General features: G+C 36.8%; 1 protein-coding gene across 3 annotated transcripts in view; it reads left to right on the top strand.

Annotated features, from left to right (window-relative positions):
• The window catches only part of LOC116996510 (CUB and sushi domain-containing protein 3-like), a 614,657-nt gene that overhangs the window by 303,933 nt on the left and 285,246 nt on the right, over positions 1–25,478 (top strand). The gene's annotated exons all lie outside the window — the stretch shown is intronic.

Genomic DNA, 25,478 nt, shown 5'->3' with positions numbered 1-25,478 from the left:
GTAATTTGGGGTTTCACAAGACAGTTTATGTGTTACATACTATGTAATTCCTGTTCTGTGAGGATGGGGGAAGTGAAGCTTTTCTGTTTTCTGCACATCAAAATCAGTAATTCAATCTGACATATTTGTACTGTCTGAACTGTGCAGTTTTATAAATGTAAGTGTATATACTTTTGTGGTATTTTCACTGTTCTGCTGATTTCTGTTGCCTTTCTATCCACTCTTCTCCGTGTTTCTCATCATGCGCTTTTTCTCTTTACGTGCTTTGTGGTGCATTAACTAGACAGGATCACATAAATTGCTCAATTGGATTCTAACCCCAATTCTATACCTTGTGTATCCTGACTTAATTTTGCAGAAAGAATGACATGCACAGATTCACACTGATGGGGAAAATCCATGCAAATTATTTTAATCTGCGTACGCCTCATGGTTAGTTCATATTCTTAAATGCAAATACTGCTTTGTATTTTTTAAAAAATCAAACATTTTTGTGCAACACCGATAACCAACAGTTAATTAATACAACATAAATTTCTCTGTACTGATTCTATGTCTGATGAAAGTTATTTTAAGTTTTATAATTCAAGATAATTTCTCTTTCAGATATCTCTTGAACATATTGAGCAAAAGTGCATCCATTTCAGAAACAAGTTAACTTACCTTAAGTTAACAGGTTCCCTTGTTAACTTAATACCAAGATATTGTTTTTATTTTTCACTCTTGTGTTCTTCCTGCTTTGCTGGCCACAATTCCCTATTGTCTTTTTCTGACCCTACTGAGTCAGTGTTATCCAAATATGTTAATAATATTTTTATCTAATTTTCGAACAATGCATTCAACACAATATTTCCTATTTGTTGTCCCTAGATTATAAGAATATGGGAACAGTCATAGAGAGGCATAATAAAGATTCATGTAACTGGGTACAACATAGGGAAAAGAGAGCAAGCAATTATATAGTGATATTTCTACAAAATGATTTATTACTTCCTAACAGTTTGTGGCATAGACACTTCCTAAATGCAGTGTATCTAGTGATGAATTTTTCATCCATGATTTCATCTATTTTTCTTCAAACCTGTAATTTTAGTATTCTAAATGTTGTAAGGCAAGGACATTTCAGTGAAGAACTATTTCCTTTTGTTCACTGTAGTTTTGCTAGCTTCATCTGATGCCTTTTCATTTTTTTTTCTGGAAAATGCAATGTATTTAATCTTCCATTTTACTGCTTGCTCAGTTTTGCAGGACCTTTCTTTATTTCTTCACAGGTAATTTTCCTCATTACCGTTTCGTGTAATCAAATCAAACTTGCTATCATCAGCAAGCTTTGTCATTTCACTGCTTGCCTTGTTTTCCATCTTCCAATATATTGTCAGACAATAACTTTAACTACCCTGACATCTGCTGGACAAGTGACATGGTAAAGCAGAAACAGTCCAGGATGGTCCTGGAGGGCACTGATGGCAGCGACACAGGTGCTGGAGGACCCCACAAGTCCTTCAAGTGTACTGCTCAGCCTCCTAGTAATGAACTGGGAAGGCCTTTTTGGTGATACAAAGGTTGGGAGCAGCATTGGTTCTAGTGACCACGAGATTGTGAAGTTCAGTCTTGGGTGAGGAGGAAACAGGTCAGCAAATAAAATTACAGCCATTGACTTCAGGAGAGATGACCAGTCTTTTCGGGAATGTTTTTGAAAGAATCCCATGGAAAAAGGCATCAAAGGGAAATGGGGTCCAAGAGAGTTGGTTGATATCCAAGGATCACTTCCAACCCTGCACAGGAGCGATGCATCCTAACAAATAAGAAATCAGACGAAGGGGACAAGAGACGTGAAAAAATAGAGTTCCACCATTACTCAAGCATAAGCAGGAAATACACAGTAGCCTCTTGGAATAAATATACAGAGATTATCAGAGTAAGTAGAAATGAGACCAGGAGGGCCAAGGCCATCTGGAATTAAATCTGGCCAAGGATTTCCAGGACAACAAGAAGGGCTTCTTAAAATACATCAGTAACAGAAGGAAAACAAAAGAATAAGGTGTGCCCGTTAGTAAATGGAGGGGGACCCTGGTAACAGGGAACACTGAGCAGGCAGAGTTACCAAATTTCTTCCTTGCATCAATCTTCACTGACATGATCAGCCCTCAGGGCTCTCCAACACAGACGAGGGTAAAGGAATCTTGGAAGGAAGACTTTCCCTTGGTGAAGGAGGATTGGGCTAGATAACACCTAAGTAAACTTGACATCCACAAGACCATGGGCTCTGGCAGGATGCAAACCTGAGAGAGCTTCTGGACACCGTAGCAAGGTCACTCACAATCATCTTTGCAAGGTTGTGGTCATCAGGAGCGGTACCAGGAGACTGGAAAAAAGCAAATTTCACCCTGGTCTTCAAAAAGGGCAAGAAGGAGGACTTGGGGAGCTATTGGCCAGTCAGCCTCACTTGAATCCCTGGAAAGGTGATAGAGCACCTCGTTCTGAAGGCCACCTGTATCCATATCGATTACAAGAAGGATTAGATTAGGAGTATTCAGCATGGATCCACTAAAGGTAAATTGTGTTTGACCAAACAGATTACCTTCTACAATGAAACAACTACCTGTATCAATGGGGGAAGAGCAGTGGATATTGTCTACCTTGGCTTCAACAAGGCTTTTGATGCTGTCTCTCACAAAATCCTGATAGACAAAATAGGGAAGTGTTGACTGGATGAGTAGGCAGTGAGGTGAATTGAGAACTGGCTGAATGGCAAATCCCAGAGGTTCATAATCAGTGACACGGGGTCTGGTTGAATGTTCTTCACTAGTGTTGTCCTCCGAGGTTCAGTACTGAGCCCAGTATTGTTTAACTTATTCATCAAAGGTTTGGATAAAAGGCAGATGCTCACTGATGGCACAAAGCCGGGTAGAGTGGCTGACACCCCAGATCTTCAGAAAGACCTTAAGAGTTTGAAGAGATGGACAGAGAACAGTTTGAAATTCAACAAAGGCAAGTGCAGGGTCCTGTACCTGGGGAAGAATTACCCCGTGGACCAGTGCAGCCTGACAACTGACTTCCTGGGAAACAACTCTGTGGAGGAGAACCTGGGGGTCCTGGTGGGAAACAGACTGTCTATGAACCCAGCAGTGTGCCTGTGTGGCCAAGAGGGCCAATGGTGTCCTGGAGCGCATTAGGAAGAACAGTGCCACCAGGTCAAGGGCAGTGGTCCTACCTCTATTCAACCATGGTGAGGCAAATCTGGAGCCCTGTGTCCAATTCTGGACTTCTCAGGGAAAAAGAGATGACATGGAACTCCTGGAGTGAGTCCATTGGAAGACAAAAAAGATGATTAAGGGACTAGAGCATCTCTCTTATGAGGAAAGACTGAGAGAACTGGGCCTGCTCAATCTTGAGAAAAGATCTTGGAGAGGGAATCTCATCAATTCTATAAGTATATGAAGGGAGGGTGTTGGAGGATGGATCCAGGCTCTTCTTGGTAGTGCCAAGCAATAGGACAAGAGGCAATGGGCAAGAACTGATGCACAGGAAGTTCCACCTGAACATAAGGAAGAATTTCCTTCTGTGCAGTAACCATTTATTGGAACAGATTTTCCAGAGAGTTTTTTGAATCTCCCTCAATGGAAATATTAAAGAGCTGTAAATGTTGAATATCTGGACACTTTCCTGGGCAATGTGCTCTGAGATGACCCTGCTTGAGCAGGGAGGTTGGACCGGATGACTCAATGTGCTCCCTTCCAACCTTTCCTATTCTGTGATTCTGTGAAACAGATTACATACTGAAGAAGTCCATTAGTGACTTCTCTGCTCTGGCAAAACTGACCAATTACTTTTACCATCAACTAACTATATTTTAAGCAAACATGCAGAAAAAGCTTGTCATTTTATGAAAGAGTTCCTAATCTCTATAAGAACCTTCCATTTGGGCTTCCTCAAATGCCCTTTTAGAACTGCAAATAGTATACCTAAACTGGATTTCTCTCATCTCTATACCAGCTAATCTTGCTGGAAAGCATTAGTGGATTTATAATGCAGGACTTTGCTTTAAAAAAGCCATGATGCTTTGTGGATGTCAGTTCTATCCACAGTGGTGTCAGCTGAATTTAAGCTTAATTATAGTTTCTACAGTCTTGTTACATCTCAGGTTTACATCTCTGTACTTTTCAGATGTCCTTTGGAATTCCTTCTGAAAATAGAAATAGTATTTGCATCTCTGTCCTACACTGCTAAAATCACCTTAAGAAATTGGATATTTCTTAAGCTTTTCAACCTGCACTTTGAGTCACAATCCAAATTCTTTTCATAGAAACATGGGTACAGAAAAATTACTTAGGTTTTCTGCTGTTGCTATATGGCAGCTAGGCAAATTGGAATTTTTTATTCTTTCTGATGGAGTACCTATTTTTGATTACTAGTTATTGGTAGTTTTGGGGGATTATGAGAGGGTTGTTTACAAATGATCATGTGTTGTTCCCTAGAAACTAAGTTCTTCCAAAACTTCTATGCATAATGTCAGAACAGGTTTTGTGGTGTATTTTTTTTCTTTGTTTTTTGTTTGTTTTTGTTGTTGTTGTTATTGGGATACTAGATTTCAATTACTAATTTCTTCCAGCAGGTTTTGTAACATTTTTGTCTTCAACATTCATCATCATTATTAGAAAAGTTCATGTTTGTTGTACTTCTGAAACAAGGAATTTCCTATCTTTATCAGGATATAAGTTTTGCCTTTGGGTTTGAATAAAAAGACTACTGCTACTCTACTAGTAATTTTCTACACAAAATCAAGAGATTGTGTCCAATTTATTTGTGTACATGTGTATTTAAACAATAAAATTGTGCTCTTAATCCAACAAATAGTTACTATATAATTTGTAATTTCTAAATATTCAAAATTATACACCTCATTCACAAAATTTATAGGGTTAAATAAAAATCAATGTTGAATCAGATTTGATCTTTCAAATAATATCGCTTTATAACCAATGACACCTTAAGTTCTATTGCTGAGTACTTAAAAGATTATGCAGGTTACAATATAAAGAAGGTCTTAAAAATATGATGTAGTAGAGGGTTAAAAAATTGCATTATTTTATGCAGCCACTGGAATTTAACTTTTCAATGTATTTTTACCAATATTTCTTGCAACTCTGTAATCTTTCAAAGCCAATATAGTGATCTCAGGTCATTTACAGTCAACAACAAGCGGTGTCTCTAAAAGCAGTTTCATCAGAACATATTTTAGTATGGGTTTTTTGGATGTCTTTGAAAACAATTTCTCAAAGGTGCATATTTTTGGTATTGAAAACTTTCCCTTTTCTGTTAACTTTACCAAATTGGTGAGAAAATGTCTTCAGTCTAAAAGCAAGTTCTTAGAAATTGTATTCTTTTTCTCCATTTCACCTCTTTATGTCCCAAAATATTTATTTACTGGTGTTTATTGCATATAAGCTTCTTTTTGAATACTGTGTTTTTAATCTGATTTGGCTACTGGACCCGATGATCTCAGGTTGGACTAGGCCATCTTCAGAGGTGTCTTCCTACCCTAACTATTCTGATTCTCCACATGTTAGTGCTGTTTAATATTATTTTCTCCAAGTAGATTTTAAAATGAGGTTATTTGTATTCAACAAGTCAATTTAATATTCATAATTCTACTTAATTGTTTTGTTTGGTTTAAAGGAAGGTGTCATATGACTTATGATCCATTTCTACAATTCCCCTTTTGTCAGTGGAGAGCTGGTCAGGCAAGTTTTTATTTGAAGGTGACTCCCATGACTTTTTAATTTTGTTCAATAAAATTGTAGGTCATTCTTTCTATTGCTTTACAATATTTAATTAAAAGCATTTAGCAATCCAACCTTTTGTGATAGTGTTATCCATAAGGAAGCAGGATTTTCACTGCTCTGACCTTAGTCTTTGGGCAATATGAATACATTACATGTGGAAAGGTCATCTTTTGCTATGTCCCTAAGTATTAGCTACTGCTTAAACCAGGACATCTGGGTTGTTACTCTGATTTGTCCTTTGCAGTATTTCAATGTGTATTTAACTGCAATTGGTTTTGTTGTCTTCTTCATTAAGCATGTATATTACAAGAGAGTAACTGTTTATCTTTGATTTATGGATTAAAATGTACTCAAAACAGCCTGTTTAAGTTAGAATTTTTTAACAAGCATTTTTTAACTTTATCTCTGTAACTAAAAGCAAAAAAATATACACAAATAATAAAGCAATTCATGCTCTTGGAAGATTCTCCTAGGCAAGGAGTAGAATTAAAAAACCCAGTAATAGAATAACAGAATATCTTGATGTGAAGAGCTCTAAAAAGTGGCAGGAATATAGAGTTCTCTGTCCATACTTTATACCTTTCTTATCTCTGAATGAATCTACCTCCTTATTTACAGTCCATGATTTTTGTGTTCTTCACCAACTGGCTGTGATTCCTGACTTCAAACCTGTCTGTTTTCTCCACGCATTTTACAACACTGAGAATTTACCATGCCTGATTAGTCTCCATTTACTACACATGAATCTGAGTTGGTGGAGGCTCCCCTCCTGGCTGCACCACATCAATTTTCTTGTGGTGGTGAAGGTCTGTGTGTGGCAGTCTCTAGAGATGTCAGCTTTCAAAACACTAAGATGCATTTCCTGCTATATCAGCCTGTGAAAGGGTGACAGAAGTAAGATTTCCATCTGTTTGTCTACTGAAGTAACATCATGGCATAGTAGTTCCTTAATTTCTTCATCTGTTGGCATTGCATGGAACAGAGGACTAAAAATGTATCTTGCTTGGATGAAGAGTGAAGCTAGCTGTTTTCTTTTGTGTATTTCATATGTCGGGTAACTGTAAGCAGGGCAGCACTATATTTAAAATATAGTCAGAACTTAAAGTGTATGTATGTATGTATAGAGATTTTTCAAAATGTTTCCAGATGAAATATTCAAAACAATAAGCATAACTGATTGAGATGTTGCACTTCTCTAACTTGAACTTCTGGGTTTTCCATATTGCGAAGCATATACCCTGAGAATATTCTTTTACACTCTTCTTTTTCCTCCAAGTCAATAATTAATTTCTGTGAGTGCTATTATGCTAGAAAACAACTACAGTAATTTCATGAATACAAGCCACACTGAGTATAAGCCACATCTCTGGGTGTTGGTAAATATTTCGTTCTTTGTCCATAAATAAGCCGCACCCGAGTATAAGCCGCTCTGTCGTTCGCAGCGAGGACCCGCGTGCAACAAAGTTGCTAATTAGTAACAGAACCGTGGCAGGGTGGGGTTTACTGGCTCGGCTTGGGCTGTGTGGGCTCGGCCTGCTCGGGGCTGCTGACGGGGCCAGGTGGCCCAGCTCGGTGGGGCCGCTCAGGGCTGGCCACTGCCTCTGGGCTCGCTCGCCCTGGCCTGGCGCTGCCCCGTGGTGGTAGGCAGGGATGGAGCCCCCCCTACTCCCACGGTGGTGGAGGCGGGCGGGGACGGAGCACTCCGCCTCCTCCCCGAGCTGCAGCAATGGCGGCACGGAGCCCCCCCATCTCTCCCCCGGGCTGCGGCAGAGGAGGGAAGGAGAGAGCTCTCCCTCCTCTCTCCCTGCCCTCCGTGCTGCCTGCAGGGAGCCAGACTCCACCCGCGGCACAACAGAGTAACAATTTGTAACAATCACGAAATACCAGCTTTTACTGGCAGGTGCTCGGCTCGGCACCCTGGCTGGCACTTCTGAGGTTGTAAATGTCAGAAAATTATTCTCATATTAGCCGCTCCTGAGTATAAGCCACATTTCCGGTTTGGGAGCAAAATCTTAGTCAAAATGGTGCTGCTTGTATTCGTGAAATTACTGTACATCAACGGGCCTTTTCATCATATATTTTCATATTCTGAGAAATTTGTGTTAATTATTTATATTGTATTAGAGTAGAGTATATCTTGCATTTATTGCTGGCTTTTTATTTCAGTTTGCTGTTGATTGGAATTTTCTGTAACATATTTCCAGAGAAAATGCCTAAAAGCTATAATGCTTTAGATTTTCCTGACTGATGCAGTTAATCCCAGCAGGCAGCTGAATCCTGCATGGCCATGTGCTCACACCCCTTGCAGCAGGGTGGGGGAGAGAATCCAGAGGAAAAAAGTGAGAAAAGTCATGGACTGATATAGAGTTAAGTGAATCAAAAACTGCACATGCAAGCAAAACAAAGCAAGGCACTCATTTTCTTTTTCTGGCTGTCAAGCAGATGTTTTGCTACTTCCAGGAAACAAGGGCAACATTATTCACAATGGTTACTTGGGAATGCAAACTCAGTTTCTCTGAAAGTCCCCAAGTCCCTCCTTCTCCCAGCTCTTATTGCTGAGCATGACCTATAATAGTATGGGCTGTCCCTTCGGTCACTTGGGATCAACTGTCCCCGCTGTGTCCCCTCCTGCTTGTGCTACCCCAGCCTCTTCTCTGTTAGGGTGGTGAGGAACCCCAAAGGCAGATTCTGTGCAGACACTGATCAGCAGTAGGTAAAACATCAGTGTCTTATCAATGCTATTTTCATTGCTAATCCAAAACAGCACCATGAGCCTCTGGGAAGAAATTACCCCTTACCTAAGGCATTATTACACCAGATTGCTGTGTGATGCTTACTTCCAAAGATGGTGCACAGATAGTGCGCTAATCATTACATTACCTTGCATTACATTAATTAATTATATTTTTTCTGCACTGAAGAGCTTGTAATTTCACAGTAATTGGTGTTACTGCCAAACTTTTGGTAAGTTTTCATCATATTTTTTGGCGCTGAAGTAACAGGTTACTAAAATTTAATTTCTTTGCCGCAGAGAACAATATGTGAATTTCTGCCGACGTTTTTTTGTTTGCTATTATAGGTTTTTTTAATTTTTATTTTTTAAAATTGAAAATTGTCTTAAAGATTATACAAAGAGAATTTTAACTTAAAACACGACTTATTTATGCTGATAATTAATGTTGGACATCTGAAATATATATTGACTGTCACATTTCATCATTATATTTAATGTAAGAAATGGAAATGAAATATAAATTTGTATTTTTTAATTAAAAATCCATAATAACACTTTTATCCCCCTTTTCCCTTTCTTTTAGCCCTGTGTGGTGTATTTCTATGCATAAAGTATTTAATTACATATGAAAAATGCTAGAATAACACATTATTGTGTTATTGATCCCTATGGTGGCAATCTGTTATTAAAGTGAGATGTATAGTGTGAACTTGCATTCCTTAAAACTAAACCAAAATTCCAATCTCTAATCTAGAGAGATTTTTTTTTTGTGTTGTCACATCAGAAAATAGACAATGATCTTTATCCTTGAATTCTAAATTTAGGCTTTTAAATTTTTTTTCTTTAATAAAAGAAAGAGGGTGGCATCTGTCTTTGCCTTTAGCTTTAGCTTTTTGTTCTTTTTATTTAATCACTAGCAGCATGTGCAAAATGCCGAAACATTCAATTTTATCAGAAAACAAAATATTGCACTGACTGACTAGTGCTCCAAGAAGGTGCTAAGGTGTCTAAACACCGAGTCTTTATTTTCTCTAAGTATCAGCTCAAAATAAATTTGTTGTTTTTATTATTGTTATGACATTTCTCTCTTTTAGTATCTGGCCATATCTTTTCTCATTTGCAATTAATGGATTCTCCAGATATTGTGGAAAAGTCCTTCCATTTACACAAAAAGGTCTATTTGCCAGGGCCAATCTCTTCTCTCCTTTAATCTTCCCCTTCTCTCTTCTACTCCCTCTCCCTTTCCATCTCATTCTTCTTTCCTTTTCTTTTCTTTTTTCCTCTCCCCTTCCTCTAGGCTGAAAAATTTTGCATATTGATACTCTTACAAATCATGTAAAAAGTGAACTGCTAAGCTAACTGCTAAGTAACACAAGATGAGAGTAGCTGATCTGAAATTCCTTCAGGGATATTCATGAAGTCTGATTGAACACCTGAGGAAGTGGGTGATAAAGAAACCCTAGAGAACTCCAGGGTGATATGACCAGGCAAATGTTATGGTTTTCAAGACAACAGTGCTTCTGATGCAGTCTCTGGTTCCATTCACTCTAAAAATACAGTGAATAATCAGGATTTGTTTTATTATCTAGAATCTGCAAGTTAAAGTGAAAGAAAAAGTAATGGGAGGGTAAAAAACTTTTTCCTTATGCTCTCCATGATAGTTTCCTTCTATTACTCTGTTTATAACTTTGGGTATCACTAAACACCTCAGGTTGCAATAGAATTGTCAACATTTATATACTATGTAATTCTGGAAAAAATCTGGGAAACAATTTTTTTCTTTTTTTTAAGCAGAAAAAAAATGAAGATTTTGAAATATAATCTTGCACTTTTTTATGGCATTCCTCTAAAAATTATTGTCAGTATTTTCCTACATGAAAGTACAACTGCATTGTGAAAATCAAAGTTGTATTTCTGTGGTGAAAATTTTATTAATGCAGATTGACAGGTGATGTAGACAGCTAATGAAATGAAATGAGAGAAGCCACCACAGTGGCTTCTCAGCTAAGCTGAGTGTTGGGATGCTGTTGTCAACTACTTATAACTGGGACTTAGGAGAGAAGCACCTGAAATTACTGTGTCTTAGAAATTTGAAATTGTTTCAAGAAACTTTGGTGATTCAGAAAGGCATTTAAAGTCTTTGTTTCAAATTCTGCAGATAATAGGGTTTTTTTTTTCTTTTAAATGGAAAGGTAGCAGGTTTGGGGTTTTTTTTAAATTATTAACAAATATGGAAAACCATATAAAACCATCAGTATGATATCAGTTAAATCTACATTTTAAATTACTTGGAAAAATACAGAGATATGAGGATATGCCTCCAAACTCACAATTCTTGATTATTGCTTTTGTTAGTCACTTTAACTTTTAAGTTGAATTATTTGGATTGTTTGGATTATTTGGATTGTTACAGAGACCCATATGAAGAAAATCAACTTTTATTAAATAGGTGTCATGACCAATATTTCAAATGAATGTTAATTAAAGAGATATTATGACAACTTTCTCTGAGTATTAATGTAAATTACTAAACAAATACAGAAGTTAACCTGATGAAAATAATTAGATGACATGAAACAAGAGAGCTCACGAGTCAGCCTTAGAAGGTGATTTTAGCAGGCATTCAGTAATAATGGAAATTAGAAGATCTGTTGATGATGTTATTTAAAGATCATATGAGTTCTTGGAAATAATCAGGGAAACAATTCGATATTATTCCTAGTTTAAAGAAGGAATTTCAAAATTCTTTTCTTGGTGAAATTTTGAACACCTTGTTCCTAAAATCATGAAGCTTGAAATTCTTCCCCTTTGAGGACACATTTCAGAGAGGTGGTCTGAAAAAACTAAGATGATAGGATATGTGTCATCCAGACAAAGGAAGAGATAGTCAGCAACTTGCACTTCAGTGGAGTGATAGATTCAATCTAAGCATTAGCCAAAGGGAACACAATGTAAAAAGAGCTAAGAATTTCTTCTTTGTCTAATTTACATTTTAACTCTTGCATTCAGACTAATTAGCCCAAAGGAACTTTATTAACAATACAGAGAAGATGCACATAATTTCGCTAGTATTTGCTCCTTTTCCCTGGATTTAAGTTCACTTTTCCAATGGTTTTTTTTTTTTGGTGTCCTCACATAAACATTTGCCTTCCACTTGCAGAGGGCAGTGAGGAGGAATGTACTACAATTTATCAGCATCCTGAGTTCTGTGCTTGGAGGAGTAGGATGATCCTGGTGGGATTCCCTTCTCCTTTGGATCTCTTTTGGCAGTCATCCTTACATACTTGTTTAAACAACCAGCTTGTTTATGTTTTGGGGTTTTTGTGTTTTTGGCTTCTTTTTCTTGTCTTTTAAAATTCCCGTTTACTGTTTTGAATTTGCAGAATAAACTCCCTTCCTTGCAACCCACCAAGGGGTGTTGAATGTTATACAGTGTCTACCCCCATTAGTCAGAGCTTTCCTGCACATGACTGGCACAAAAGCTCAGACAAGATAGGTAGTAGCACCATTACCAAAAAACTTCTGTTTTGGCTCAAAGCAGGTTAAGGCAGCTCTGGCCAAGGCTAACACCTCTGAACACGGAACCCTGCCATGGCAGGTCAATGCTGGGCTTGTGGCTTGTAATGTTAATGGGGTAGGAACTGCACTACATAGCCTTCCTAAAAAGGAACTTTTAAAGTAGGCCACCAGAAACCAGAGTTCTCTCCAGGCTATTGCCTATATGTTGCTAACAATTACATTACGTATATATATATATAAAATAGCTATATATTAAAAATTGTGAAACATAGGTATCTGAATTAGTTCTATGGAGAAAAATTACGTTTACTCCCTTCTTTCTTCAGCCTAAGGGGATAAAAAAAGTAATCAAAACCTCACATATGATGAGGTAGGAATAAGGGAAAAACCAGACAAGTGGTAAAGGTCACTATAATTAAAGAAATTACTGATTTACTGTTTTTATAGAACAGATTGCAGTAAAGACATACAGATGTATAGAGAAAATGGTTGCCTTAACAACTAGGAATTTCTAAAGAGGGAAGAAGTTTGGCTTGACCTCCTAAAAATAGTGAATTGTATTAAAAAATAAATTTTTTGGTTGTAACATTGTCAGTAGTAATGATGAAAAGAAAAAGAACTTTCAGTTTAAAATTTTTGCTAAATCGAGGGGAAAACAAAATGTGGTGGCCTTAACAAAAATGGAGTATACTCTTGAATACAGTCACTTTTTTGTTGGTAAGATCTAGAGGCTGTCATCAATTTATTATTTATTCTATAGTACCAAGCATTTTTTAGAATTCTGTTTAGAATTCTTTGCAATTACTTAGAACAGATATGAATGTAATAGCAGTAGGTTATGCACATAGCTGCAATAAGAAATCTTATTATAAAGCCTAACTGTGAGAAGTATTAAAAAAAAAAAAGCAAAACTGCCCTAGAGCATAAGTGTTATGGTTGCTTTTTACATGACTTCTGTAGATCATATTTAGGTTAAAAAATAACTTCATATCAGATAATAGAAACCATTGAGCACTATAGCTATCTTAAGATACTGTGTTTCAATTTGCTTATTTGAGCAAAATGTGTTAATATTATTTTCTCCTCAAATTGGTTATTTTTCTCCATATGCTTAACCACTTAAATGCCTAGTAAGAAATAGATAAATTAAAAAAAAAATAATCCTGAAATACACATTATGTTAGGCTATTTCTAATCTGTGAAAATGTCTTATACTTGGGCAGTAGGAAGATACTATGTGTTCAGTTAATATGGCAATTACTGCTGTTAAATTTTTATTTCAACCTAAAGGACACCTGTAATCTGACAGTCCAGCCACAGGCTTCATAAAATGAAAGCACAGACATAGTATAATAAATAACATTTGGCAAATCAGTATGGTGCATTAATTCCTACTTTAGCATTGCATTAAAAAAGACTAAAAGCTGCACATGACAGAATTTAAGCCCTGGGCATAGTTTTTTCTCAAAATAAAAAAGTATCTCTAAATATTACAACCAAGAAATAAGAATAATCTAAAAGCTTCAAGGCACCTTTTCTATAACTTTTTAGAAACCAAATCACTTCATCTACTGTGACATATGTACTGTAATATATGTTGTGCCAAGTCAATTAAACTGTTAATTGTCTGTTTTTAAGAAAAACAGATGGTGGGTCAAATTTTTTTCACTTTCAACAATTTTAGGCCCCAGACCTCTTGGTGATATGCTCATATTACCCAGCAGGGAGTTGAAAAAAGATTGTCAGTGCCTTTTTCAAACTGTTTGCTTTTCCTCCTCCTTTCCATCCTTGTTTTAATGAGTATTTAAAGCTGGTTTTGTTTCATGTTTTTTTCTACAAGTATTATGGGGTTTTTTTCTTGTTTATCTATCCAAAATGTAGCTGTAGGTTAGAAATAGTCATAGAAAAATGTGGAACAGTGATTGGAAGTTTTCTAGTTTTGATCTCTTCAACTTCAATTAAGGATTATAAAATTAATTGGCTTTAACATGGCCTTATTACCCAGCTGACTAGTCCTGGAAATATTTCCCCCATGATGTCTATATTTTATTTAGGTTTTTTAAGTGCCTTTTGCAAAAATTTTACAATGACTATATTTAGGATATCTGGCTAGACATGTGAACCATAATTAAAATCATTACATTTGTGGCGTGTTCTCAGTTTTTAAGAGTTTTGTTCTTTATGTTCTCTAAATAATAACTAGTTATTACCTTCCATGCCAAGACAACATTTTCTTAGAATAGAATCATCAAGGTTGGAAGAGACATACCAGATCATCCAATCCAACTGCTCACTCAGCACTAGCATTGCAAACACCAAACCAGATCATCCAGTACCAGATCCAGACTCCTCTTAACTATGGTGACTCCAGCAACTCCCTGGGCAACCTATTGCAATACCTGACAACCTTAACAGTGGGGTTTTTTTTATTCTAATAGCTAATCTGAATCTCCCCTGCCACAGCTTAAGACCATTACCTCTGGTCCTGTCACTGCACAGCAGAAGAGACTGGGTCCCACCTCACCCTCCTTTCAGGTACTTGGAGGGAGCAATGAGATCCCCTCTGAGCATCCTCTTCTTGAGATTAAACAAAATCAGCTCCCTCAGCCACTCCTGCTAAGACATATCTCCTAGACCTTACACAAGCGCTGTTGCCTTTTTCTGGACACACTTCAGCACCTCACTGTCATTTTTAAAGTGAGTGGCCCAGAACTGAATGAAGTACTTTAAGTGAGGCATCACCAATGCTGAGTACAGTTCTTCCTGAAAATGCCCTCTTTTTTCATAGGGGTGTCTACTAAAGCAGAACTCTCCATTAGCTAAATTCTGGACTAAATACTTCCATTTATATACTAGCCTAAAAAGACTTGAAAGTGGTGAAATATTATTTTCTGTTAGTGTGAGGTTTTTGTGCAGCTAATGTATGGACAGCCAGCACAAAACTAGTTTATTCCTTTTGTCTCTGTGGTTAGCAAGCCAAAAGTAACCTGACCAAAGAGATCATCATCATCAGTGACTGTGAGCTTCCTGTTTCCAGTGAGACCAATACTACTGAAAAATACATAACACCTCACCTTTATTTTAAACTATGGTGGTTTAGCTATACTTTTCATTCAGCAGGTGGAGGAGGGGATGGGGGAGGGAAGCACAGATTTCAATAGTAATTTAAGAGGAAAAGAAACCTAAAAATTTCGGTTTTGCCTAAACTGAGCTATTCCTAAGACATTTGGAGAGACACAATTTAATGTTACCTAAGATACTTTAGTTCCAATCGAATTCTGGTTAGCTTTACACCTATGGATGATTTGGTCATAAAGTCAACAGTGCTATCGCTAGTTTTTAACCTTTAATGCAGTCAAAATTAATGTATTTAAATCTGCTATTTCTGTGCTAAAGGATGTACTTATTGTCATCTATGATGTGCATCCATTTACAAAATCTTTATTTTTTGCACTTTTTCTATTAGTTATGATATTTCTGAAAAGCCCCATTTATTGTAAATAGGGAAAATTTCTTGTTCTTTACTGACACAGTGGTTCTATTGTTTTATTTTTCTGGAGCATTTCATATAACATTCTTGACAGACTTAAATGCTCCCATTATAAAATTGTCATCATTCTAAGGTATGGTTGAACCCTAGACTAATTTATTGGGGGGAAGTAAAGAAGATTGTGGAGATTTGTGATCCAGGCCCAGTGCAGCTGTAATTTCATGTTACTCCTGTCCCTCTTCCACCATTACTGAACTACCAGAAATATACTTGAAGTACTTAAAAAATGAATATGATTCAATAATGGTAGGGTTTGTTGCCACAGAAACCTCTTTTTAATGACCAGATCACTTTGTGTATTTCAAGTATAAATTTACTTGGTATCCAAGTTTTTTTGTTCAGTGAAATGAATGTATACAGACAGTTTCCATATGAAAGGGCTTCAGTCACTTGACTAAAGGATAAAATGAGGTAGCTGTTTTGTTGGGTTTTTCTTAGCTCATTTACAACTTTTTATGGCAACTTGTATTCAGAATTTTTCTGTGAAAGTTTTAGTGGCAGATATTAAGTTTTAGAGAAATAATGAACATTTCATTTAAATTTAAATTCATTTAAATTTCAAATTTCTGTAATTTCATTAAAACAGATGGTAGAATGTGAGGGTCAGTGTAAAAGAAAGTTAACTCCTCCTAAAGTAATAGAGTTGGTGTGGACAGTCAAATTTAGATCTTGAGCATTTTCACAGAACTATTGAGAAGCTTGGGTGGCACCCAACAGTAAAGCACAACCTCTCAAAATCATAATGTGGATATGGAATGGAAAATGCAAGAGACAAGGTGAAATATCAGTAAAAGGCACATCAAAAAGCATTTTGTGCAGAGAAGTGTTCCATGTCCAACAATCTTGCAGAACTGAAATTATTGGATATTTTGTAATAATTAAGTGTGGGTAACATCCCATTAGATCTCTTCTGAAAGGATCCAAGAATAAATGTCACTCCTTAAACTTCTAATTTTTCATGATTTCTAGTGTTATATAATTTTTCCTACTTTCCTACTTTTAAGTACCACTTACACCACTACTTTCAGTAGTAGAAGTGGGCTAATTAATGATGAACATTTATTTTTCTTGCTAAGGGCTTCCAAATCTTGTTGGAGATTCCATTGTCACTGTCAGACCTTTCAAGTGAAAATTTGGCCTGTTCAATGCTGCCATCATGAGTTTGCATTTAATACTTGCATTTATGAAATTAAATAAATGTGTAGGAATATGTTTATTTCACCTAGACTCGCTGAACCTGCTTTTCAGTAATTGGCATCTGCTAGAATGTATCTGACTTGTACTTTTTCTCTAATACCTGTCAGTCATCAAATAGGCAAAACAGTTTCCAGCTGTAAAGCACAGAGTCCCAGATTTGATTCCTTTCTCTCTCCTTTTTTGTTCCCTGCAACAAAGGATATTTCTTATTTCTTTTACCAGCTTCATTAAAACACGTCTTCACAAAGGGAATGGAATTATGTCTTGCAGAATTTGTGAGTGACATTGAGAACTAACTTATGATAATATTACGTCTTTCCTTCTCTCTTTCATTTCCTATTTTGTTAGTTCATTTTCAGGCTTTCATTAGATGACAGTGGACATATACATGGTTTATTCTTAGTCTCTAAATCTATAGCAAACCTAGTTTACACTCTGCCTCTTGAATCAGCCAATGCAATTCAATGAGACTTACGAATCCCCATTTAACTGATATGTCTAGAAATTACAGGGAGCTGTCACTAATAAAACTAATTTAAATAGAATGTTATGAAGTGTAACTTCATAAATACAATACTCAGTGCTTGATATTTTTTGGCTGTCTTTGAATCTGTTATTTTGGTTGTGTGCATGCATTTCAAATCACTAGAAACAGTAAAGGCACTTACAGAAATTCCAAGTGTTGCAAGGCAGTCTAAATTATCTGACTTTAAATACCTTCCTTGGTGATCATGAGGGAAGTAGTTTAGCTTGTAAGTTGAAGAGGAACACATGCTATTTGTTGGAATTCATTATTTTATATGCTTTTCCCTACTTTGTCTTTGAGGTCATCGTCTGCTTTTAAGTTCCTTGTCATGACTCCAGGACTGTCACCATCTCTATAATGATCTGACCTTGAAATTGCAGGCATGATGTAGAGATGATTATGTCACACATTGGTGTTTTTCTCTGATCCTTACTGCAGGTCCAAATGATTTTCTGTTCTGTGGTAGCTCAAAAATTAGGTACACAATTTTCATTTAGTTTCTGTTTTGAAAAATGCATGTTCCATGATTTTGCAGTTCTAGCAAATTAAGAAGATTTGCAGGCTGCGTAATTTCCAAAGTAACTCACATTTCCTTCTTGAAAAGTGAACTAATTAATCTACTTAAATTCCATGGAAATATGGAAAAGTTAAAAATGTGGCAGCTCTCTGACAGGTCTTAGTCGTGGTAAGAGCCTTCCCTGCCAACCTTTATGGCAAAACTGGGATTCTCTGAAATACAATTAATAACTGGATTCTGCCTATCATCGAAAAGCAACAATTACTTTATTTTTAGTCAGTCTGTCTTCAAATGGTGGTTTATGAGGGAGATTCTGTCCTATTGTAGTTAACTTTTTATACATGACTGAAGAGGTGGAATATGCTACATTATGCACAACAATAAATATCACATTCCTTTAAAAAATCCTGACAACACAAGTTAAAGTCACAATAAATATTCTGGCAGTAGTTTTGGTATCTACTTTCTCCCCATAAACTATTGTTATGATCCAATTAGTGAGAGATGCCTCTGTCCAAATTAAAGTGCAAATGAAGCCAAATGACAAAGCCAAAAATACAGAAAATAATCCAGCAGCATCCTTTCTTCACTCTGGTCTTCTCTGTGGTGGGGTTCCCAGAGTTGTTCTTCTGGGGGTATCACCTCCATACACTCCAAGTTCCAGGTATCCGTGGGGTGCAGATGCTGTTCCCTAACTTAGGGCAGTACATGTACCTTGAGATTAGCTCACTTGGTGCTGATAATGCCAAGACTGTGGATTCAATCCCTGTACCTGCCCTTCCCTTTAGAGCTCGAGTCAATGATCCTCTTCCCACCTTGATATTCTGTGATTCTCTGGATGAGCAGTTACTTTGTTTCCCACCGTTTGCCACAGTGGGATTTTTTCCTGGATACATTAACCAGGATGTACTAACCAGATTGTAACTCCCTTTGGCCTGGAATTAGCATCTTCCTTTTGCAAATTTGTCTCTTCTCTGCTCGTTGCAAGTTCCTGCTGTGATGGTTTATTTTATGGCAAGTTCCTTCTGCGGGCTTCACAGTGTTTTGAGAGAGGCAGCTCTGCTCCTTAAGTCCTTAGAACCACTAAAAAGAGCAATAACTTACTTGGTGATATCCTGCCACATAACAAAAACGTGACTACAAAATCTAAGCAGACCTTATCTGGTAACTTCTCATGTTTTTCTGATCTTTATAATCTTTAATGCTTAGTTTCGATAAAAGTATTTGAATAGTCTTGACCATAAGAAAAGCGTATGGAAACCCCAAAACTGATTCTATATGCAGACCTTAACTAGATGAGTGACTAATACCTAAATGAGCATATACAAACCTAATTGAATAACAATGTTTTGAAAGCAAGATAATTTCTTAAAAAAAATAAATAAATAAATAAATAAATTAACAAAAAATCTATTTTCAAACCTGAGTGAGATTAGCTCTGTGCTCCTCCGAACATTTACACATTTTAGATTTTTTCGTATATAGAAATGAGAATTTCTTTCATGATTTAAAAAACCCTATTTCTGTTTAGAAACTTAAGCTCAAATGTAATTAATATTTTAAATTCTGACTGAGTCCCTAATTACAGCTTTGATGTATTTAAATTGACCTCTTAATTTTAGTAAAGAGATAACTCATATACCCAGTACTATTTTATAAATCAGAGTTGTTTCTGTAGGAAGAGAAAGAATGAATCTGAAACCTGTGTATTCTTTTGAGACATCTATGTTATTTTGGCATCTGAATGGGTGATGTTTGAGAGATGCATAGGTCACAGTGATACTTTTCCACTGTGCTGGAATCGGGATTTCTCCACAACCTATTTATCATTAGACCTCTGATTCAGTCTGTGCTGCAGTAGTTAATTTTCAAAAACTACTGATGAAACATAGTATAGTAGAAGTGAAAAGTTTATTTAAACAATATATGCTGTTTCTGTCTTTAGCTTAACCTACTTAGGGAGTGCATTGATTTAAAAAAATAAAAAGCAAAAAAAAAAAAAAAAAGAAGACAAAAACTGTGGGATGGATTTTACAGAGGATAGTCTTTTTGCAAAGTCACTTTTTCAAAAATTAATAAGTATCAATATGTATGTTACTTATGAAAGCATAATTCAGTCTCTGTGCACAAATTCATTAGCATAGTCTTTAATTACAGAATCACACAGTATTTCCCTTAGGCTCCTTGCCTCCTTCATTACATTGGATGAATGGTGTCTTGAGTATGTGGCAGCTGTTTAATATTTTTAAGTTCATCATTCAAGTGTTGGTCTTTGCCTTATTTACTGCACATTCTTTGAAGCCTGAAATTAATACACAATTAATCTCTATAGTTTTAAAAGAAATATAATCTTATATTCTAATTATAGCAAAGATCATAACAATTGTAGTTGTAAAACTAGTAATGCTTTCTTCTCCACTTCAAGAGAAAAAAAAAATCATTATTAACCTAGTGTTATATGTGCAGAAAATGGGATAAGAATTAATCAGAATTAGTGGCAAAACTACTGTTATAACTTTTTATTGTATGATGCGCTACTCAGGCTTTATTGGTGCTAACCAAACTACAATATTAGGTGACGCCTCCTGTCTTTCATGTACTTTCCAGATTTTTTTTTTATTGCTCAGGCTCAACTTAGACATTCCAAAAATTAAATTCACATGAGAAATGGCCAAATGTTAAGATTGTGGTTTTTCATTCTCTCCAGGCTTATACATTAATTGTTATCATCCATTTAATGGTGTTAATATTTGTATCACATCACAGCCTCCAACTTAGATTCTTCTCATCACATTTTTAACTACAACAGTGTGCTCTTGTCTCCAGGTGCCTAGAAGGACATTTTACTAGTTATTTTCTCTTCTCTGTAGACAATATCTCAAAAATTTTCATCTCAAGCTGATTTAAAAGCATAGTCTAATGTTTTGAACAAGAGTAACTTACCTAAATAAAACTGTGTTCATCCATAGAGGTAGTATTTAAGCAACTGCTATAAATAAATTTATTCCATCCACATTTTGCCTACAATAATCCTTTAAGTCTTTTTTTTTTTTTTTTTTTTTAAATGCAGATTTAATACCTAACTGTCAATATACTGATCTGCCTGTCTAGCAGTAACTCTTAGGGTGAAAGGAATTCTGCTTTCTTTATATTGTAAAGAAACGAACAGGTATCTGTTAGTTTGCCCATATGCTTATTTCTCACACTAAGCTTATAGGTACATAATCAAGGAGTAACACACTGTCCTAAAAGCTTCTGATAGCTCCTCCCAATTTAGTTGCCCTTCAGGTGTTTTTCAGGAACTCCCAGAAAAATCTTCTGCATAGTTTTACCAAGTGTTGAAATGAGACTGACAGTAGCTTTCAGGGTCTTCCTTCTTGATTTTCTTGAAAATTGGAATGCATTATCCAGCTCCCAGTCAACTGGTACCTCTCCAGATTCCTAAGAAGATTCAAAAATCGCTTAGAGAGGTTTCCCCATGATATCTGTCAGTGCTTTAAGTGTTTTGAGATGAATCCTACCAGGCCCCAGAGACTGACAGGGAGCAGCAGATCCCACACAAGTTTGGAGTTTTCCATACTCACAAACAAGTTCCTCTACCTCAGAGCAATAGGAAACCCATAGTCCATAATCAGTGTTTAAGGATGAAGCAAAGAAAGCATTGACTATCCCTGCCTTGTCTATGTCCCTGTTTTTCAGTTGAACATCCTCATACTGCAACAGGATGATGTTATTTTGCACTGTCTTTTGCTATTGGTGCATTTTAACAAGCTCTTTTAACTATCCCACGTAGTTCTGGCCAGATTCAACTCTAATTGAGCTCTGGCAACATGAATTTTCTCCCTACAGTGGCAAGTATTCCTCTATTTCTGTATTCCTCCTATGTCACCTGACCTTGCTTTCAGTGGCAATACACTTTATTTTTTTCACCTTAACCCCAGAAGATTCTCTGTTTAATCAAGTCAGCCCTCTGCCTTGCCTGCTTGACATGTTGGAATTGCCTGCTCCTGTGCACTATGGAGGTGGCATTTAAAAAGTGACCAGCACTGATGAATCCCAGCAGCTTCAAACATGTCTGCTCTTCTTATGGCCAGAGGTGAAATTTTCCTGACAGTTTTCTTCCTGTCACTAGAGAATATAAACCCAGCTTATTACTTTATTGTTCCTATAACCAATATGTTCATCAATCACAACTTCACCCATGAGCCTGTTATGATCCCACTCGTGACTCCAAAATAATGTTAAGATAAGATTATTAAGACATGCGTCTGTCTGAATTAAGGTGTGGACAAGACCATATGCCAATGTCAGTACAGATTTTATTTAACAGTAAATGTGAGGAAGTGAGATAGATAGGAAAAGAAGAAAGGAAGGGAGAAGTGGGGGAAAGGGAGGGGGAAGGGAGGGGGCTTGGAGGACAGGGGGAGGGAGGGGAGGAGGAGGCAAATATGAGAGGAGAAGGGGAGAAGAGAGGTAGAGAGTGAGTTTACAGTAGATACCACCACGTGGGTTCCTGCAGCATCTCATCAGCCCCTCTTCTGGTCTTCTCAGTGGGGAGGGGGGAAGGAGGAGAGACACTTTTATACAGTCCATGTCCCAGGTATTCACAGATTGTAAATGCAGTTCCCACAGCTTGGGCTGGCATGTGTATAAGGGTTTGCTTCCTTTCCCACAGTTTGCCATGGTGGGAATTTTTGTCCAGACAGGCTACTCAGATCTGCCTCACCAGGCCTGGCATCTTCCTGTTGCCATCTGTGCTTTTTCCATAGTCTGCACAGTAGAACTTTGTTCCTTGTGCTAATTCAAAAACATTAATCTGTTAGGTCTGGTATTAAGACCTTCCTGTTTGCCATCTGTTCTTAAGTTCCTGTATGGTGGCTTATCTTATGGAAACATTCTTCTTTGACAGCACCTGAGACACTTCATTGTGCTCTTTAAATCATTACAGACCCCCTCTCTATTAACAAACAACAAATCAAACACCTTTCTTAGTCATCTCCTTTAGTACCTGTATCAAGAAGTTATTAACCAGGTGTTCTAGGAATCTTCTAGACCTGTTTCTGTGTAGTGTTCACAGTTAACATCTGGCAAGTTGAAGTCCCCAACTTCAGTGTGGTTGGAGGGACAGTCTTAATGCTGTATCAGGACCTCTTAGCTGTAGCTAAAACACTGGTGTGTCATCAACATGTTCTAGCTAACAATGCAAAGCACAGCCCTGTGAGACTGCTGTGGGGAAAGGTGACTCCACTCCAGCCCTACCCAATGCACTTTACACTGCTTACTGTTGGTGTAGACAGTCTGTCTGCACTGTTTCCTCCTGAGGTTTTTCCATGTCAAAACTGGGATTAGTTTATTCTGCTGCACTAGAAAATAGCTTGTCCTCAAGTTACGTTCTTAGACAATTCTCTTTGGAGTATGTGCACCAAAGTGATAGCTAAAACAGAATTTAATTCCTTCCTAGAAGAGAAATATACAGGAAAAAGTTTCATGGTTTGAAAAGTATGAGCTCATAGGAGAAGGAAATAATTTTCTGATGCTTATCTTACATAATAAAAACCAAACCATGCTGCTGCTGAATATTAATCACTGCAGATGAAATCACGTAACGCCTTTATTTTTTTTATTATTCTGGAAAAAAGTGTTTTAAAATTCTCTGCAGTTTTGTAGCATTTAGCAGATATTACAGAAGCCCAGCCTAATACTTGCTTGACCACCTTTGTATTACTTTAGGATAATGTATGGCTATGTTTATTTTACTTTGTGATATGGGCATCTGCATAAATATTTTGTCATGACATGCACACCTTTAGCTAAGTATTAGCATTCTTTTGCTATTTTATATAAGGTCACTATGCTAACCTTCAGCAGCCTAACTCCACTGTAAGTTTTAAGGTTAGAAATAAATATTAATCACCTTTATTAATTATTAAGTACATTTTTAAAAAAATAATTTCTAACTTAAGAATATTTCTTAATTTACTTATTTTCTGTAGTGGAGGAAGAAATCCCTATGTGTAATTCAACAAGAAGCCTATGGCACTACAGAACACCAAGTTGTAGGGAATGTCTTTCAAGACATTTTCTCTGAGTTTTTATTTTGAAAGCTTTCTTTCACATGTGTGTCTTTCACTTGTGTGGTTTTCCATGTCTGCATTAACTTAAGAGTAGCATAGTCACATTTTTGCAGGAACAACTCTTATTTTCAGGAAATTGTCCAGTACTAATGAGGTGATCTTTGAATCATTGTAACTATCAGCTCTTTTGAATATAATACTTGGAAGAGTGGAACTATGATGTATTGACAGAAATATTACTTCTGACCATTTATGACAGGACAATAATCAAGTGCTTCATGATAAAATTTTCCTACAATACCAGCTAAAAGCTTTCCCTAAATATGATAGTGTAAAGGAGCAGACTGTAAAAGCACTGCTGGCTCTACCTGTCACATGATATTGGAAAGTAAACAGCAACTTTTACCAGCTTCAGGTTGAACATTGAGTTCTGACAATGAGAGTAATTGCTGCATAATTGCTGTTTTGTTCTAAGAGTTTGTTGATTTGCCAAGGCCCAGGTGTGTTTTATTTGCTTGCATATCACTTGGAATAATGAATCTATAATTATTTCCATCTACTTTGTGGGGAAAACTCATGCTGTACTCATAATCTTACAGCAGAAGTGTTTGAGATTGTTAGGCTACCTTGCCAGGAAATCATGCTCTTTGTCTTAAGTCAGAAACAGCAAACAAGAAGCTATAGTTGCTCTCTTGACTCATATTATTTTTCACTACTTCAAAATGAATGAAGCTTCTGAGAAAGATGACAGATTTCTAAGTGCTTAACTTCACTTTGTTCACTTCATCATCTGTATTATATTTTCATAAGTAAATGAAAATGGTAATAGGTTTATGGCCATCAGGCTATTCACATTGACGTTTACTTGAATCCTTTCAACTCATCTATCAAGTTATGTATGCACAATTCAAAGAAACATTATTGTATCTTCAAGTGCTTTGACATAACTCCTTTAAATACAAGTTTTTTATATTATCATAGAATGATTTGGCTTGGAAGAGACCTTAAAGATCATTTAGTTCTTTCTTCCACTGTAAGCACGAATGCCACCCACCAGATCAGCTTTCTCAGGGCACCATTCAACATGTTCTTGAACCCTTCCAGGGACTGGGCATCCACAACTTCTCTGGGCAATCTGTTCCAGTGACTCACAGTAAAAAATTTCTTCCTAATATCTGCTCCAGATCTCTCCTGTTGCAATCCAAGGCTATTTCTCCTTGTCCTTTCAGTAGTATATGCCCTTGTAAAAAGTCCCTCTTCAACTTCCATGTAGCCCTTGTAGATACTGGAAGGCTGCTATGAGGTCTCCCTTCTCTAGGAAAAACAACCCTAACTTTTTCATCCTGTCTTCATAGAAGAGGTGCTCCAGCTCTCTCATTACCTTAATGGCCCTCCTCTGGACTTGCTCCAACAGGTTCATTCCTTTGCTGTGTACTCCAGTGGGGCTCTTACCAGAGCAGAGTCGAGGGGCAGAATCACCTTTCTTGACCTGCTGATCACATTCCTTTTGATGCAGCCCTGGATAGAGTTGGTTTTCTGGATTGTGTTGAGCTTTCTGTCAACCAACTGCCCCAA

The sequence above is a fragment of the Catharus ustulatus genome, chromosome 1, assembly GCF_009819885.2.
Source record: "Catharus ustulatus isolate bCatUst1 chromosome 1, bCatUst1.pri.v2, whole genome shotgun sequence".
NCBI lineage: Eukaryota > Metazoa > Chordata > Aves > Passeriformes > Turdidae > Catharus > Catharus ustulatus.
This window is presented reverse-complemented; position numbering and strand designations above follow the sequence as displayed.